The sequence below is a fragment of the Pan paniscus genome, chromosome 4 (genome assembly GCF_029289425.2).
Source record: "Pan paniscus chromosome 4, NHGRI_mPanPan1-v2.0_pri, whole genome shotgun sequence".
Lineage (NCBI taxonomy): Eukaryota > Metazoa > Chordata > Mammalia > Primates > Hominidae > Pan > Pan paniscus.
In genome coordinates this window covers 919,726-937,049 of record NC_073253.2, presented here as the reverse complement: position 1 = coordinate 937,049, position 17,324 = coordinate 919,726, and the positions used below count along the sequence as shown (strand labels likewise).

The 17,324-nt window shown below is 49.6% G+C and overlaps 1 protein-coding gene across 3 annotated transcripts in view; it reads left to right on the top strand.

The window, feature by feature from the left end:
- Positions 1–16,146: 16,146 nt before the first annotated feature.
- Positions 16,147–17,324, top strand: part of TPPP (tubulin polymerization promoting protein) — a 36,380-nt gene continuing 35,202 nt past the window's right edge. For 2 of the 3 annotated variants that reach the window (XR_010112106.1, XM_063604139.1), the window contains exon 1: positions 16,802–16,984. The gene's annotated coding sequence lies outside the window, so the exon portion shown is untranslated. Of the gene's footprint in view, positions 16,265–16,801; positions 16,985–17,324 lie in introns of those variants that run through there. The other variant, XM_063604140.1, reaches the window with a different exon arrangement.

The window sequence follows — 17,324 nt, the reverse complement described above, 5'->3', positions numbered from 1 at the left end:
ATGATGGTACAGGCACTGGCTAAACATACCTATTCCAAAAGGAAGAAATTGGCCAAGAGAAAGAGGCTACAGGCCCCAAGCAAGTCTGAAACTCAGCAGGGCAGACATTAAACCTTAAAGTTCCAAAATAATCTCCTCTGACTCCATGAGGCACACTGGTGTAAGGCGTGGGCTCCCAAGGCCTTGTACAACTCCACCCCTGTGGCTTTGCAGGTTGTGGCCCCTGCAGCCAATCTCATGGGTTAGAGTTGAGTAGTTGTGGCTTTTCCAGGCTGAGGTTGCAAGCTGCCAGTAGATCAAACATTCTGGGGTCTGGAGGGCAGAAGCCCTCTGCTGACAGCTCCACTAGGCAGTGCCCTTGTTGGGAGTCTGTGTGGGGCTCCAACCCTACATCTCCTCCCAACATTGCCCTCATAGAGTATCTCTGTGAGGGCTCTGCTGCTGCAGCAGGCTTCTGCCTGGGCACCCAGGTTTTCCCACACATCCTCTGTAATCTAGGGGGAAGCTGCCAATGCCCCTTCACTCTTGTGTTCTGTGTTCCTGCAGATTTCACACCACTTGGAAGCCAGCAAGGCTTACCCTCTAGAGCAGCAGTCCACACTGTAGCTGGAGACTGTTGAACCACCACTGTAGCTGAAGAAGTTGGGGTACAGGGACCAGTGTCCCAAGGCTGCACAGGGCATCAGGGCCCTAGTCCTGGCCCATTAAGCCATTCTTTTCTCCTAGGCCTCTGGGCCTGTGATGGGAGGGGCTGCTGTGAAGATCTTTGAAATGTCTTCAAGGTCTTTTTTCCATTGTCTTGGATATTAACACTTGGCTCCCTTTTAGCCATGCAAATCTCTCTAGTAAGTGGTTGCTCTGCAGCCTGTTTGGATTCCTCTCCTGAAAACATTTTTTTCTTTGTCTACCATATGGCTAAGCTGCAAATTTTCCAAACTTTTACACCCTGCTTTCCTTTTAGGTATAAATTCCAACTTTGTCATTCATTTGCTCCCCTATCTGATCATAGGTTGTTGTTAGAAGCAGCCATGCCACCTCTTGAATGTTTAGGTGCTTAGAAATATCTTCTGCCAGATGCGCTAGGTTACCATTCTTAAGTTCAAACTTCCACAGATCACTAGGACACAAATACAATGTAGCCAAGCTCTTTGCTAAGGCACACAAGGGTGACCTTTGCTCCAGTTCCCAATAACTTCCTCATTTCCATCTGAGACTTTCATGCATGTCCGTGTGAAGAGACCACCAAACAGGCTTTGTGTGAGGATAAAGCTGTTTATTTCACCTGGGTGCAGGTGGGCTGAGTCCAAAAAGAGAGTCAGCAAAGGGTGGTGGATTATCATTAGTTCTTATAGGTTTTGGGATAGGCGGTGAAGTTAACAGCAATGTTTTGTGGGCAGGGGTGGCTCTCACAAAGTACATTCTCAAGGGTGGGGAGAATTACAAAGAACCTTCTTAAGGGTGGGGGAGATTACAAAGTACATTGATCAGTTAGGGTGGGGCAGGAACAAATCACAATGGTAGAATGTCATCAGTTAAGGCTATTTTTACTTCTTTTGTGGATCTTCAGTTACTTCAGGCCATCTGGATGTATATGTGCAAGTCACAGGGGATGCGATGGCTTGGCTTGGGCTCAGAGGCCTGACATTCCTGCCTTCTTATATTAATAAGAAAAATAAAACAAAATAGTATTGAAGTCTTGGGGTGGCGAAAATTTTGGGGGGTGGTATGGAGAGAGAATGGGCGATGTTTCTCGGGGCTGCTTCAAGCAGGGGTAGGGGCAGCATGGGAACCTAGAGTGGGAGAGATTAAGCTGAAGGGAGATCTTGTGGTAAGGGGAGATATTGTGGGGATGTTAGAAGAAACATTTGTCATATAGAATGATTGGTGATGGCCTGGATACAGTTTTGGATGAATTGAGAAACTAAATGGAATAAGAGAAGGAGAAAAACAGGTATAAAATGTCTAAGAATTGGGAGGACCTAGGACATCTGATTAGAGAGTGCCTAAGGAGATTCAGCATAGTCCTGCCAGCAAAGATTACTTATTTACTTCGAGAGTTAAGAGTGGCAGTTTGGGGATAGCACGAGGAGATATCAGCTGTGATGGCTTGGAGAAACAGTGTAAACCGGCAGTGTAAACAAGAGCAGGGCATGTATGAGTACTTGAGAACAGAGAATAGGAGTATGACTAGACAGAAAATAGTAGGGATGACAAGTTTTTTTGGGGCACAAAGTTGGTCCAGTGTCTGGAATGAGACTGGGGCCTAATAAAAAGGAGCTCGAATGGGCTGTACCTTGTAGCAGTCCGAGGACAGGCCTGAATTCTGAGAAGCAAAAGTGGTAAAAGTATTGTCCAGTCCTTTTTAAGTTGATGGCTGAGCTTGGTGAGGTGTGTTTTTTTTAAAAGACCTTTAGTCCATTCTACTTTTCTTGAAGATGGAGGACCATAAGGGATATAAAGGTTTCACTGAATACTAAGAGCCTGAAAAACTGCTTGGCTGATTTGACTAATAAAGGCTGATCGTTATCAGACTGTATAGAGGTGGGAAGGCTAAACTGAGGAATTATGTCTGACAGAAGGGAAGAAATGACAGCAGTGGCCTTCTCAGACCCTGTAGGAAAGGCCTTATTCAGTGAAAGTGTCTATTTAGACTAAGAGGTATTTTAGTTTCCTGACTCAGGGAATGTTGAGTAAAGCTAATTTGCCAGTCCTGGGTGGTGGCAAATCCTCGAGCTTGATGTGTAGGGAAGGGAGGGGGCCTGAATAATCCCTGAGGAGTAGTAGAATAGCAGATAGAATAGCAGATGGAACACTGAGAAGTTATTTCCTTGAGGATAGATTTCTACGATGGAAAGGAAATGAGAGGTTCTAAGAGGCAGGCTAGTGGCTTGTACTATAGCGTAGCCTGCCTTTGCTGGTGTGTGGTGATTAGGCCTGGTGGAACTGCCATCAATAAATCAAGCGTGATCAGGGTGAGAAACAGGGAAGAAGGAAATGTGGGGAAATGGGATGAACATCAGGTGGATCAGAGAAATGCAGTCATGAGGGTCAGGTGTGGTATCTGGAATAATGTGGGAGGTTGGATTGAAGTCCAGGCCGGGAACAATGGTAATTGTGGGACTTAACAAAGAGTGAGTACAGCTGAAGGAGCCAGGGAGCAGAAAATATATGCGTCAGGTATGAGGAAGAAAATAGATTTTGGAAGTTATGAGAAATATAGAGAGTGAGTTGAGCATAGCTTGTGATTTTTAGGGCCTCTAACAGTATTAAAGCAGCGGCAGCCACTGCATGCAGACATGAGGGCTAGGCTAAAACAGTAAGGTCAAATTGTTTGGGCAGAAAGGCTACACGGTGTGGTCCTGGCTCTTGTGTAAGAATTCTGACCGCACAAACCATGCCTAGGAAGGAAAGGAGTTGTTCTTTTGTAAGAGATTGAGGTTTGGGAGATTAATCAGACACGATAACCAGAGAGAGCACGTGTGTTTTCATGAGAATTATGCTGAGATAGGTAACAGATGAGGATGAAATTTGGGCTTGACTAAAGTAATGAGGGCTGTCTGTGAAGCCTTGCGGCAGTACAGCCCAGGTAATTTGCTGAGCCTAATGGGTGTCAGGGTCAGTCTAAGTGAAGGCAAAGAGAGGCTGGGATGAAGGGTGCAAAGGAATAGTAAAGAAAGCATGTTTGAGATCCAGAACAGAATAATGGGTAGTAGAGGGAGGTATTGAGGATAGGAGAGTATATGGGTTTGGCACCATGGGGTGGATAGCAAAACAATTTGGTTGATAAGGTGCAGATTCTGAACTAACTTGTAAGCCTTGTCTGGTTTTAGGACAGGTAAAATGGGGGAATGGTAAGGAGAGTTTATAGGTTTTAGAAGCCCATGCTGTAGCAGGCGAGTGATAACAGGCTTTAATCCTTTTAAAGCGTGCTGTGGGATGGGATATTGGCGTTGAGTGGGGTAAGGGTGATTAGGTTTTAACGGGATGGTAATGGGCATGTGATCGGTTGCCAGGGAAGGAGTAGAGATGTCCTATATTTGTGGGTTAAGGTGGGGGGATACGAGAGGAAGATGCGAAGGAGGCTTTGGGTTGGGGAGAAGGGCGGCAATGAGACACAGCTGTAATCCAGGAATAGTCAGGGAAGCAGATAATTTGGTTAAAATATCTCGGCCTAATAAGGGAACTGGGCAGGTGGAGATAACTAAAAAAAGAGTGCATAAAAGAGTGTTGTCCAAGTTGGCACCAGAGTTGGGGAGTTTTAAGAGGTTTAGAAGCCTGGCCATCAATACCCACAACAGTTATGGAGGCAAGGGAAACAGGCCCTTGAAAAGAAGGTAATGTGGAGTGGTTAGCCTCCGTATTGATTAAGAAGGGGACGGACTCACCCTCCACTGTGAGAGTTACCCGAAGCTCGGCATCTGTGATGGTCTGGGGGGCTTCTGAGGCGATTGGGCAGCATCAGTCTTTAGCCACTAAGCTGAGAAGATCTGGGAAGGAATCAGAGAGCCTTGGGCCAGAGTTCCAAGGGCTCTGGAAGTGGCTGCCAGGTGAGTTGAACAGTCCGATTTTCAGTGGGGTCCCGCACAGATGGGACACGGCTTAGGAGGAATCCCGGGCTGCGGGCATTCCTTGGCTTGGTGGCCAGATTTTTGGCACTTGTAGCAAGTTCCTGGGGGAGGAGGTTCTGGAGGAACGCCTGGCAGCTGCGGTTCAGGCGTTTGGAAGTTCTTGTGTGCTGGAGATGTGGCTGGGGTTTGTCTCACAGTGGAGGCAAGGAATTGCAACTTTTTTCTATAATTGTACACCTTAAAGGCTAGGTTAATTAAATCCTGTTGTGGGGTTTGAGGGCCAGATTCTAATTTTTGGAGTTTTATTTAATGTCGGGAGCAGATTGGGTGATAAAATGTATTTTGAGAATAAGACGGCCTTTTAGGGTCTAGGGCTGTAAAGCGTCTCAGGGTTGCTGCGGAACGAGTCATGAGCTGGGCTGGATTTTTATATTTGATGAAAAAGAGCCTAAACGCCATCTGATTTGGGATAAAGAAAAAGCATTAACCTTGACTATGCCTTTGGCTCCAGCCACCTTTTTAAGAGTAAATTGCTGGGCAGGTGGGGGAGGGCTAGTCACGGAACTAAACTGTAAGCCGGACCAGGTGTGAGGAGGGGAGGTGATAGAAGGATTATAGGGTTGAGGAGCGGAGGCTGAGGAAGAATTGGGACTTAGCTCCGCCTGGCGATGAGCAGCCTGGGGAGGAGGGGAAAGGTCAGATGGGTCTGTAGAAAAGGAAGACTGGAAAGACTCAGCAACACTTGGGGTTGAGACTGAGGGGACAGGCGGGAGGGAAAGAAGGAGGATCTGGGAGGAATCGCATTGGGAACAGAGGCTAGGGAGGGAATGAAGTGTGAAAAATGCCTGGACATAAGGCACCTCAGACCATTTGCCCATTTTTTGACAAAAATTATTTAGGTCTTGTAGGATGGAGAAATTGAAAGTGCTGTTTTCTGGCCATTTAGAGCCATTGTCAAGTTTGTGTTGGGGCCAAGCAGTGTTGCAGAAGAAAATAAGGCATTTAGGTTTTAGGTCAGGTGTGAGTTGAAGAGGTTTTAAGTTCTTGAGGACACAGGCTAAGGGAGAAGAAGGAGGAATGGAGGGTGGAAGGTTGCCCATAGTGAAGGAGGCAAACCCAGAGAAAAGAGAGCGTAGAGACATGGAGGGAAGGGGTTTGGGGTTCTTACCCTCCAGAAAAGTGGGAAGGGGGTTGGGGCACAGAAATAAGGGATTGGGGCACAGAGATAATAGGTTGGGGTGTGGAAATAAGGGATTGGGGCACAGAGATAAGAGGTCGGGGTGTGGAAATAAGGGATTGGGGGTTCTTGCCCCCTAGAAAAGCGGGACTTGCCGCTAAGGGTGAAGGAGAAGGGGTTGAGGGGTACTTGCCCCTCTCCCAGAAAAGCAGAGAAGGGATAGAGACAAGGAGAGAAGGGGTTGGGGTACTTGCCCTTTCCCCAGAAAAGCGGGACTTGCCGCTGAGGGTGAAGGAGAAGGGGTTGAGGGGTACTTGCCCCTCTCCCAGAAAAGCAGAGAAGGGATAGAGACAAGGAGAGAAGGGGTTGGGGTACTTGCACTTTCCCCAGAAAAGCAGAGAAGGGGTAGAGACAAGGAGAGAAGGGGTTGGGGTACTTGCCCTTTCCCCAGAAAAGTGGGACTTGCTGCTAAGGGTGAAGGACCAAGGCAGGCGTCCCTGCATGGTCTGACACCCTTGAAACGTGGGTGAATAATCAGAGAGTCGTCCCTGCAGTGATTAAACACCAAGGGAAGGCTGCCTTCCCAGTCCGTGACCGGCACCACAATTTTGGGTCCACGGATAAAACGTGTCTCGTTTGTCTCTACCAGAAAATGAAAGGAATTAAAATTAAGAGAAGGGAGAGATTGAAGTGTGGCGCCAAGATTGAAGGACAAAGAGGTTGAGGGATAGTGAGGGAAGTTGGAGAAGAGAGTAAAAAGAGGCCGCTTACCAGATTTGAAATTGGTGAGATGTTTCTTGGGCTGGTTGGCCTGAGGACCTGAGGTCATAGGTGGATCTTTCTCATGGAGCAAAGAGCAGGAGGACAGGGGATTGATCTGCCAAGGGAGGTCCCCTGATCCGAGTCACGGCACCAAATTTCATGCGCGTCCGTGTGAAGAGACCACCAAACAGGCTTTGTGTGAGGAATAAAGCTGTTTATTTCACCTGGGTGCAGGTGGGCTGAGTCCAAAAAGAGAGTCAGCAAAGGGTGGTGGATTATCATTAGTTCTTATAGGTTTTGGGATAGGTGGTGAAGTTAAGAGCAATGTTTTGCAGGCAGGGGTGGATCTCACAAAGTACATTCTCAAGGGTGGGGAGAATTACAAAGAACCTTCTTAAGGGTGGGGGAGATTACAAAGTACATTGATCAGTTAGGGTGGGGCAGGAACAAATCACAACGGTGGAATGTCATCAGTTAAGGCTATTTTTACTTCTTTTGTGGATCTTCAGTTACTTCAGGCCATCTGGATGTATACGTGCAAGTCACAGGAGATGTGATGGCTTGGCTTGGGCTCAGAGGCCTGACAGAGACCTTGTCAGTCTGGCCTTCATTATGCATATTTCTATCTGCATTTTGGTTCCAACCACTTAATAAGTCACTAAGTTCCAAACTTTCCCCATCTTTCTGTCTTCTTCTGAGCCCTCCGAAGTCTTCCAACCTCTGCTCACTACCCAGTTCCAAAGCTGCTACCACATTTTCAGGTATCTTTATAGCAATGTCCTATTCCTCAGTGCCAATTTTCTGAATGGACCCATTTCTGCATTGCTATAAAGAAATACCTGAACCTGGGTAATTGCTGACAAAAGACCTGAATCCACAGGTATATGATGAGTAATTCATGACAAGCTGCACGAATAAAAATAAGAAATCCAGGCCTAGACACATTGTAGGGTAATGGGGAACACAAAAGAAAATCTAACTTTAAAAACAACCAGAAAGAAACAACAAATCATCCATAGAAGAAAAGCAGTTAGACAGCAGATGTATTAATTGTAACAACACTAGATAGACAAATAATATTCACAAAGTGTGACCAAAAAAAAAAAAAAAACACTTTTGACCTGGAATTATGCACCCAGCAACACTATCTTTAGGAAAAAGAGCAAATTAATCATAGTTTCAGATAAATCAAAGCCAAGTTTGCCACCAACAATCCTACACTAATGGGACTTCAAAAAAGATGTATTTATTGAGGGAAAATGTGTAAAGCAAACACAGATAGAGCCCACAGGGAATAATTTTTTAAAATTCACTATCACTTGTGGAAGTTTTCAGTGCAACTCTCAATTACAGTTAGGTCAATCATATTTTTAAAATAATAAAAACATAGATTTGGACAACACCATTAACAGGCTTGAATTATGGGACATCTGTGGAACTGCAAGCTCATTTATTAACAGAAAATGTGCATTCTCCTTAGGCACACAAGGAATATTGCCCAAAACACTGCTTACTAGCCTCAACAAGTCTCAAATAACTTCTATGGGATGGACCAGTGTTCCCCTTTACATACTTTGTCTGACAATTTTTCCTGTCTGCTTTTAAAATTTCTTTCACTGGGATTGAGTGATTTGATTATAATGAGACATGATGTAATTTTCTTCAGTGGTACTTGTGCTTGAGGTACATTGAACTTCTTGCATCTGTAGGTTTATAGTTTACATCGAATTGGGGAAAAAAATGTTGTCATTATTTTTCCAAACATCTTTTTTAATGCACTACCCTCATTTCTCATGTTTTCTTTTCTCCTTCAGGGACTACAATTAAACATATATTAAGCCACTTGAAGTTGTCCCACAGATCACAGATAATTTGGCTTAAATTTTTTTAAATCCTCTTTGCTTTTGGTTTCATTTTGGATAGTTTATATTGCCATGGTTTCACAATGAATAATCTTTTCTTCTTTAATATCTAATCTGCCATTAATCCCATGCAGTGCAGTTCTCATTTTATACATTGTAGCTTTCACCTCTAGAACAGTGATCCAGAGTGTTGTTATATCTTCCGTGCCTCAAATTAGCTTTTACAGTATGTGGAATACAGTTTTGATATTGTTTAATGCCCCTGTGCCCATTCTGGATCAGTTTTAATAGACTAATTTGTCTCCTTATGGCTATTTTCCCACTTGTTTGTGTGCCTAATATTTCTGATTGGATGTCAAAAATTGTTGCCTTCTCTGGTGTTGGATATTTCTGTAGTCCTATAAATATCCTTGAGGATTTCACAGAACTGACAAAAGACATGAATCCACAGGTATATGAAGAGTTGATTTATGACGAGCTGCATAAATAAAAAGAAGAAATCCACACCTGGGTAAACCTTATTCGGGGAGGCAGATAAGATAAAATCTTATTCTGAGATGCAGTTATTTAAGAACAGAGTTTTAAAATGTTTATAGATGTAAGGGGTAGAAGTGCAGATTTCTTCCATGCATATATTGCATAGTGGTGACATCTGGGCTTTTAGTGTACCCATCGCCTGAATAGTGAACATTGTACTGAAGAAGTAATTTTTCAACTCTCACCCCCTTCCACCCTCCCATCTTTTGGAGTTTCCAGTGTCATCCTATTCCACTCCATATGTCCATGTATACACATTGTTTAGCTCCCACTTATACTTGAGAACATGTGGTATTTGACCTTTTGTTTCTGAGTTATTTCACTCAGGATAATGGCCTCTATCTATGTTGCTCAAAAGATATGATTTCATTCTTTGTTACGGATGGGTAGTATTACCTTGTGTATATATGCTACATTTTCTTTAACCAGCCCTCCACTGATGGATGCTTAGGTTGATCCATTTTCTTTTCTGTTGTGAATAGTGTTGTGATAAACATACAAGTGCAGGTGGTTTTTGATATAATTAATTCTTTCCCTTTGGGTATATACCGAGTAGTGGGGTTGCTGAACCAAATAGTGGTTCTATTTTTAGTTCTTTGAGAAATCTCCATACTGTTTTCCAGAAAGACTACACTGATTTACATTCCCCCCAACAGTACTTCAGCATTCCCCTTTCTCCACATCTTCACTAAAATCTCTTACTTTTAGACTTTAATAATAGCCATTCTGACTGGTCTAAGATGGTATCGCATTGTGATTTTAATTTGCCTTTCTCTGATAATTAGTGATGTTGAGCATTTTTTCATATTTTTTGACCACTTTTGTGTCTTCTTTGTAAAAATGGCTGTTCATATCCTTTGCCCACTTTTTAATGGGCTTATTTGGTTTGAGTTCCTTGTAGATTGTGGCTATTAGCCCTTTGTCAGATGCATAGTTTGCAAATATTTTCCCATTCTGCAGGTTGTCTATTTACCCTGTTGATAGTTTCTTTTGCTGTGCAGAAGGTTTCTAGTTTAAGTTCCATTTGTCTATTTTTGTTTTTGTTGCAATTGCTCTTAAGGACTTGTTCATAAATTCTTTGCCTAGGCCAATGTCCAGAAGAATTTTTCCTAAGTTTTCTTCTAGGATTTTTATAGTTTTTGCTCTTATGTTTAGGTCTTCAATCCCTCTTGAGTTAACTTTTGTATATGGTGAGAGGTATTTGTCGAGTTTCATTCTGCTGCATATGCCAATCCACTTTTCCCAGCACCATTTATTGAAAAGGGTGTCATTTCCTCAGTGTCATTTCCTGATTTTTATTGACTTTGTGTCTTTATTTCTGAGTCCTCTATTCTGTTCCATTAATCTAGATGTGTATTTTTGTACTAGTACCATGCTGTTTTGGTTACCATACCCTTGTAGTATAATTTGAAGTCAGGTAATGTGATGCCTGCAACTTTGTTCTTCTAGCTTTGGATTGCTTTGGCTAGTTGGGCTCTTTTTGGGTTCCATGTGAATTTTAGGATTTTTTTTCTAATTTGATAGAGATTGTGTTGGGTCTGTAGATTGCTTTGTACAGTATGATAATTTTTAACAGTAGTGATTCTTCCAATCCATGAGCATGGGGTGCTTTTCTATTTGTCATGTATGATTTCTTTCATCAGTGTGTTGTAGTTCTCCTTATAAAGATCTTTCACTTCCTTGGTTAAATATATATCTAGGTAATTTTTTGTAGCTATAATAAATGAGATTGCCTTCCTGATTTGGTTCTTGGCCAGATTGTTATTGCTATATAAGAATGCTATTGATTTCTGTACATTAATTTTGTGTCCTTAAATGCTACTGAATTTATCAAATCTAAGAGTTTTTTGGTGGAGTCTTGCTATGGTTTGGCTGTGTCCCCATCCAAATCTCATCTCGAATTGTAACTCCCATAATTCCCATGTGTTGTGGGAGGGACTGGGTAGGAGACAATTGAATCATGGGGGCAGTTTTCACCATCCTGTTCTCATGGGAGTGAATAAGTCTCACGAGACCTGACGGTTTTATAAGGGGAAACCCCTTTCACTTGGCTTTCACCCTCTCTCTTCCCTGCTGCCATGTATGATCTGCCTTTTGCCGTCCACCATGACTATGAGGCCTCCCCAGCCGTGTGGAACTGTGAGTCCATGAAACCTCATTTTGTTTATAAATTACCCAGTCTCAGGTATGTCTTTACCAGCAGTGATACAAGTCTTCAGGGTTTTCTATGTAGAATATCATTTCACCAACAGAAAGGGATAGTTTGGGCTCCTTCTTCTCCAATGTGCGTTCTCTTTATTTCTTTCTCTTGCCTGATTGCTCTGGCCAGGACTTTCAGTACTGTGTTGAATAAGAGTGGTGAAAGTGGGCATCCATGTCTTATACCAGTTCTTAGAAGGAATACTTTCAACTTTTCCCCCTTAATTCTGATGTTGGCTGTGGATTTGTCATATGAGGCTTTTATTATGTTGATGCATGTTCCTTCTATGCCTAATTTGTTAAGAATTTTTATCATGAAGAGAGGCTGAATTTAATCAAATGCTTTTTCTGCATCTATTTAATGATCATATGGTTTTTATCCTTAATTCTGTTCATGTGATACGTCACATTTATTGATTTGCGTCCCTGGGATAAAACCCACCTGATCAGGGTGTATTATCCTTTTGATGTGCTGTTGGGTTCTATTTTCTGGTATTTTGTTGAGGATTTTTGTGTCTATATTCACAGAGATATTGATCTGGAGTTTTCTTTTTTCATTGCGCCTTTGTCTGGTTTTGGTCCGAGGGTGATACTGGCCTCATAGAATGAGTTAGAGAGATATCCCCCCTCTTCAATTTCTTGGAATAGTTTCAGAAGGATTGGTATTAGTTCTTCATATGTTTGGGAGAATCTGGCTGTGAATCCATCTAGTCCTGGGCTGAGTGCAGGGCATCCACTCAAGTGAAGCCACTTCTGGCAGTGGGGAAAACAGTTACAGGGACAGAAGCTGACCAGGCTCCTTGTGGTCTGCTTGGAGCCGTCTCGGCTTTACAGAGCTCATTGCCCACTGCCTCTGACAGCCACACCCAGGGCCTCAGCCCCTGCCCTTGCCAGAGGGGTGTGTCCTCTCCACTGCAGACACCAGTGCCTCCCTTCTCTGCGGCCCTCCGCTCTGTGACGCCATCCTCTCTGGTCCTCTGTGTCTCTGCCAGGCATGGGCTCCTGTCCACATCTTTTCTTCCCAGCACGCTGTCCTGTTGCCGTGTCCCCGCATCCTTCTTCCCTAACATCGGCTGTGGAACTGAGGTAGCGATGGCTGGCGTATTAAGAATGTGCTCCAAGCAGCTCAGCCTAGGGCTGAACACCCCCCATTTGGCTTCCCCTCCTCATCAGCCCCTGACCTGTGGCAACAGTGAAGCCGCAAGGCTCACCTGCCGTTCTCTGGGTCACAGGCGTGTGATAGGGGGGCCAGAGTCACTCCCTGGCAGCAAGACCCGGAACCTGCACTTTAATTCCATGTTCCACAGCAATTCCACCCCCAGAATAACCAGATGCAATCACAGCCCAAACACACACAGGCACGTGCACACACACAGGTGCAAACACACACACATGCACACAAAGACACGCAGGCCCATGCAAACACAGGCACACGCAGGCACACAGACACATGCACACACATGCAAACACACAGACACAGGCACGTGGACATACAGGTGCAAACACACATGCACACACAGGGACACAGGCACATGCAGACACACTCATACAAACACAGAGACACACAAATAGACACACACACAGCTGAACATACACAGCTGAACACATACCAACATACATACACCGGCATGCATACTCACACAGGTGCACATTCACACATAGGAATGCACAAACACAGGCATGCATGTGCACACACTCTCACACTCTCACACACACACATGCACACACACATCCCGGCAGACATTTTACCTAAGCTGCCAAGGACCCGTGGGAGCTGCTTCAACACCCGCATGAGGCTTCCCAGGCCCCACACCCAGGCAGGCACGTCGTTACTTCACTGACCACCCCCTCTGACCTCATGCACCAAGGCTGTAGCTTGTCCCCAGCCCAGGGCCCACACAGGAGCTGGTTAGGGTTCTCAAGGGGCCCTGACTGCTCACCTGCTGTGGGACACACCCCCACGGGGCCCAAAGAAGCTGCTCAGCCCACAGACCATCAAAGGACATTCAGCTGCCAGGGGTGGGTGGACACCTGACAGGTCCAGCTGCAGGCCTGGTGGGAGCAGCCCCACCTCAGTGCTGGGACCCGGCATCCTCACACTTGGCCTCGGAGGCCTTTTCATGTCTGCTGCTGTCCCCGTGAATCCATTGCTCCCCCCGCTCCCCGTGCCTCCGTCTTCAGCATGGGGCCTCCCAATGGACCTGGGCTCCTGTCCTGGTCTCCCACTGCAGACCCAGATGGCCCAGCGTCTCCCGCCATCCCTTCCACCCAGTGCTTCCAGTGCTACCCACCATGCTGTGTCTGCTCTTCCCAACCTCCACTGTCAGCCTGAACCTCTGCCCACAAAACCCAACCCCAAACCCAGGCAGGGGTGGGCGCACGTCCCGGGCAGCAGGGGCTTGTCCCGGAGAGCTGTCCTCCTCCTATGTGACAGCTGCCTGGCCTGGTGCTCCCAACTGCGGACACAGAACCTGTGCAGAAAGCCGTGGAAACAGCTGCAGGCAGGCAGGTGTCCCGGGGAATGCTCCTGGTCACTGACACGGTGCCACTGGTGGAGCTGGGAAAAGCGTTGGTGCTGGGGTGGTAGTGACCCCCACCCAAGAAATTCACATGGACCTGGAACCTCAGAGTAAGACCTTACTTTAAAATAGGATCTTTGTAGATGTAATTCCATTAAAGATTTTGAGATTATCCCAGCTTCTCCTGGCAGCCCTTAAATCCAGTGACAGGTGTCCCGATACGCAAAGGAGGAGACAGACACCGACTCGGGGGAGGAGGCCCCGTGAGGACAGGGGCAGAGGTGGAGCCATGAGGCCACCACCCAGGACCGCCTGGAGCCACAGAAGCTGGAAGAGGTGGGAAGCTCCGGAGCGCACAGGCCTTGATGTCGGACTTCTGGCCTCCTAAGCCGTAAGAGGAAAGCCCTGTTGTTCAACCCATTTGTAGTGATTTTCTAAGGATCCCCAGGAAACATCTTATAACGGGACACTTGGCGTGGATCACATCATTGGCTGTGAGTCGGTTTTCAGTAATTGCAGGGTTAATGGAGGCTGTCCAGGTCTGGCAGTGGAGCAAGAGCTGGGGGCCAGGAAGGGCCACCGGACGGGCAGCCATGGCCAGGTGAAGAGCCTGGAGTCCCGAATCAGGATCCACCTCTCCCTGCTGAGCAAGATCCTGTGCCCCTGTTTCTGGTGATTTTCTAAGTGCTGACCGAACCGACTGTCGCTGGGAAATAACACACCCGTGACCCCAAGCCAAAGTTTCACCCACAGACAAGGAAACAGACTCCATGAACACGCCGACTCCCGACGGTAGAACCAGGGTGCCCACCCCAGCCCCGGTCACTGTGTGTCCTGCGCAGGGGCCAGGGCAGCCCAAGGCTCAGCTCTGTCCTCCTGCCGAGACCTCGCTCAGCCCCCTGGACGCCGCCCCGCGCCCGCTGCCTCTCCTCTCCTCCCAAAGGCTCCAGGACCATGTCTTCCTCTGAAGCCTGACGTTACCTCCCACTGCGATTTTATTGTAAACTCACTGCATTTATGTCAAGAGAGTTTGTACAGCTTTTGAAAAATGCACTGAAGAGTCTCCTTGTGCCTATTAGGACGGTAAGAACACACCAAGGAGAAATTACTTCATTATTTCTTTGATACTGTTAGTAGGATCTACCCGAGGGGGAGGCACTCCGGGCTCCGCGGGACGAGAAGGCAGCCGAGCCCGCACCCGAGCAGGAGGGAAGCAGGAGCCGCAGCGTGGCCGCCGCACAGCTTCGGGGGTCTCCCGACTTCCCAGCTGCGAGTGTGGAATTTCTCAGGAGAATTAGACAGAAGCCCATCTCTGGGCAGCAGAGTGGAAGGAGAAACCACAGGAGAGGAGAGGAAGTGTGGGGCGCGGGACCACCGTGGGGTGGGTGGGGGCCGAGCCGCCGGGCTGTGAGGCCTCGGCACCCCCTGCCCAGCACCCAGCACCCCAACTTCCCCTTCTGCCTTTGCGGATTCCAGGGCCTGCTGGACACCTGGTGCAGGGACAGAGCCGGGGCTGGGGGAGGAGCTCAGCTGCACTAGAGTCCAGCTGGAAGAGTCCAGCTGGAAGTCACCAGAGGCACCCCTTCCTCCTGGGGGGCTGCGCCTCGGCCTCCTCCAGGGCAGGTGCCCCTGTGCCCAAGTCCCAGCACCCAGCACCACAGAACCGCCCTGTCATCTCGGCCCCAGAACCTTGTGGGGAGCCAACTCCTGCGGAGGGCCGGGCAGCCCCGGGCGGAATGAGCCCCCTCCGCAAAGCCTGTCTGGGGAGGGGGGGAGGGGCGGCAGGTGCCCGGAGAAAGGCGAGATTGGAAGAGCGGCCGGGATGGTGGCGCTGCACACGGGCGACCTGCAGGGAGAACGGAAGCTGAGGCCGGGGACTCTGCTTCTCCGCTTCTGCGGGAAGGGCGGCCCCGTCCCGGGCAGCTGCGCTGGGCGCCCGGCACGGACCCGGCTCCCTGCTCAGGTCGACCCCCGGCCGCGCTGCCCCCAGCTGGGCGCCCAGTCCCCAGGGTGCGCCCCGCCTTGGGGTCCTAGCACCCTCACAGCCCGGCCCTGCCGCTTCCCTGCACCGTCTGCGGCTCCTTAAAGTACTGGGCGCGGTCGGGGGTCGCCCCGCACCGTCCTCGAGCCCCCCGCCGCCAACCCACCCCACCCCAGGAGGCCGCGGCCGCGCTCATCCATCCCCCGCCGCACCGTCAACGCGCGTCCTGCGGGGCGCAGAGATCGGGGTCCGGTCGTCCCCAGGGTGGCCCCAGAGCCAGGTGAGGGGACTAGCTGCCACTGCCCAGCGGTTCCCACGGCCCGCAGGTCCGCCGCGCCCTGCGCTGAGCGGATACCCGGCGGTCCGCGGGGCCTGAGCAGAGTCGGCCTTGTAAGGCAGAGGCCTGGGTGCGCCCCGCGCGTTCCCCGGGCCGGGTGGGGCGGCGGGGGCGGGGCTGCCAATGAGCGCGCGGGGCGGGACGCTGGGCGGGCGCCGGACGCTGGGGGCCGGGGGCGGGCCCGGGACCGGGCTGGGCGGGGCTGGGCGGTGCTGGGCGGGACGGGCGGGCGCGGGGCGGTGGCTGGAGAGCTCCGCTGAGCACCGGGTCGCGCGCGGCCGAGTCGCGGAGGCGCCTCCGCTGCAGTCGCTGCGTCTCCAAGGTAAGCGGGCGCGGGGCTCGGTCCCGCGGGCGCGGCGCGGGGGGCACCCGGGGGCGGAGACTGGGCCCGTCAGCCCCAGCAGCCACCTGCGCCGCAGCCCCTGCCCCCCGCGCTCCCCCGAGCCCCCTTCCCGGGCCACCCCGCGCGTCCCTGCGCCCTCGGATTGGGATGCCCGGAGTTCGGCGCTGCGCGTTCCGTGCCCGGAGGCTGCAGGGAGGCTTCTCAAAGGCCACGGGCTGGGGTCACGGTCGGCCGCGCCAGGGACAGGTCTGTCACCGTCTCCGGGCCCTGCGCCTGGCGCTTTGGCCTTTCTTCGCGGCCACGGACGCCCCTGCAGCCCTTCCCTCCAGGCCCTCCCCAGCCCGGGGCTGGAACCGTTTCCCTAGTCCCAGGCCTAGGGGGCCGCCGCCGGTTTGAGGCGTGGGAAATTAGGGCGTGGAGGGCTGGAATGAAGTCACTGCCCGCAGCAGGTTTTGAGAGATCCCTGGCCACAGAAACGGCCCATCTCGGGGTCCTGACACCACGGCGTCCTGGCAGGTGGGGCTGTCAGACCGCCCCCCGCAGAGCCTCCAGCTGCCCCGAGCCTTGGCTACCGTCCGCGGGCCTGTGGCGATGGACAGGCGCTGCCGGGACACCTTCCCGCACCCCTGGGAGCAGCGCCCGAGGATCTGAGGAGCCCTTTATTCTGCGGTTTCGGTTACGTAAACGGAGCCGAGGGAGGTGAGAAGCCTGTCCCTCCCGGGCAGTGGCGGGGCTGCTGTTTTGATAAGGGTTTTAGGGGGGCTGTTGTCTTGATGGGGGTTTGGGGGGCTGCTGTTTTGATAGGGGTTGGGAGGCTGTTATTTTGATACGGGGTTGGGGGCTGCTGTTTTGATAGGGGTTTGGGGGGCTGCTGTTTTGATAGGGGTTTGGGGGGCTGCTGTTTTGATGGGGGTTTGGGGGGCTGCTGTTTTGATAGGGGGTTGGGGGGCTGCTGTTTTGATAGGGTTGGGGGACTGCTGTTTTCATAGGGGGTTGGGAGCTGCAGTTTTGATAGGGGTTTGCAGGCTGCTGTTTTGAT